At 41.3% G+C, this 1,289-nt stretch overlaps 1 non-coding gene across 1 annotated transcript; it reads left to right on the plus strand.

Moving 5' to 3' along the window:
* Positions 1-688: 688 nt before the first annotated feature.
* LOC130971976 (small nucleolar RNA R71) lies at positions 689-796 on the plus strand. Its single transcript, XR_009083183.1, has one exon. It is a non-coding gene; the product is annotated as a small nucleolar RNA R71 (small nucleolar RNA).
* Positions 797-1,289: the final 493 nt, after the last annotated feature.

Raw genomic sequence — 1,289 nt, forward strand, 5'->3', positions numbered from 1 at the left:
AGTTCAGTAACTTTCTTGCTCAGCTGACCCACTTGTCCTTCCAATTTCTGATGGAGGACCTTGTTTCATTCATGAAACTTTGAGTGTCTTTATTAGATCAGAGACCATTGTTGCTAAGTCAGAAGTATTCTGCTTAGACTCTCTGTCTGTTGCTGAGAAGATGATGGAAAAGGTTTACCATTGTTAAACTGTTTCTTCCACCATTATTATTGAAACCTTGTTGAGGTCTCTCTTGATTCTTCCATGAGAGATTTGGGTGATTTCTCCATGAAGAATTATAGGTGTTTCCATAGGGTTCTCCTAGGTAATTCACCTCTTCCATGGAAGGGTTCTCAGGATCATAAGCTTCTTCTTCAGATGAAGCATCCTTAGTACTGTTTGGTGCATTTTGCATTCCAGCCAGACTTTGAGAAATCAAATTGACTTGTTGAGTCAATATCTTGTTCTGAGCCAATATGGCATTCAGAGTGTCAATCTCAAGAACTCCTTTCTTCTGACTAGTCCCATTGTTCACAGGATTCCTTTCAGAAGTGTACATGAATTGGTTATTTGCAACCATTTCAATCAATTCTTGAGCTTCTGCAGGCGTCTTCTTCAGATGAAGAGATCCTCCAGCAGAGCTATCCAAAGACATCTTGGATAGTTCAGAGAGACCATCATAGAAGATACCTATGATGCTCCATTCAGAAAGCATGTCTGAGGGACATCTTCTGATTAATTGTTTGTATCTTTCCCAAGCTTCATAGAGGGATTCTCCATCCTTCTGTCTGAAGGTTTGGACTTCCACTCTAAGCTTACTCCATCTTTGTGGTGGAAGAACTTTGCCAAGAAGGCATTGACTAGCTTTTCCCAAGAGTCCAGGCTTTCTTTAGGTTGAGAATCCAACCATATTCTAGCTCTGTCTCTTACAGCAAAAGGGAATAGCATCAGTCTGTAGACCTCAGGGTTAACCCCATTAGTCTTGACTGTGTCACAGATTTGCAAGAACTCAGCTAAAAACTGATGAGGATCTTCCATTGGAAGTCCATGAAACTTGCAATTCTGTTGCATTAGAGAAACTAATTGAGGCTTAAGCTCAAAGTTGTTTGCTCCAATGGCAGGGATAGAGATGCTTCTCCCATAGAAATCAGGAGTAGGTGCAGTAAAGTCACCAAGCACCTTCCTTGCATTGTTGGCATTGTTGTTGTTTTCGTCGGCCATTTGTTCTTCTTCCTTGAAGAATTCGGTCAGGTGCTCTAAAGAGAGTTGTGCCTTGGCTTCTCTTAGCTTTCGCTTCAAGGTTCTCTCAG

The sequence above is a fragment of the Arachis stenosperma genome, chromosome 3, assembly GCF_014773155.1.
Source record: "Arachis stenosperma cultivar V10309 chromosome 3, arast.V10309.gnm1.PFL2, whole genome shotgun sequence".
NCBI lineage: Eukaryota > Viridiplantae > Streptophyta > Magnoliopsida > Fabales > Fabaceae > Arachis > Arachis stenosperma.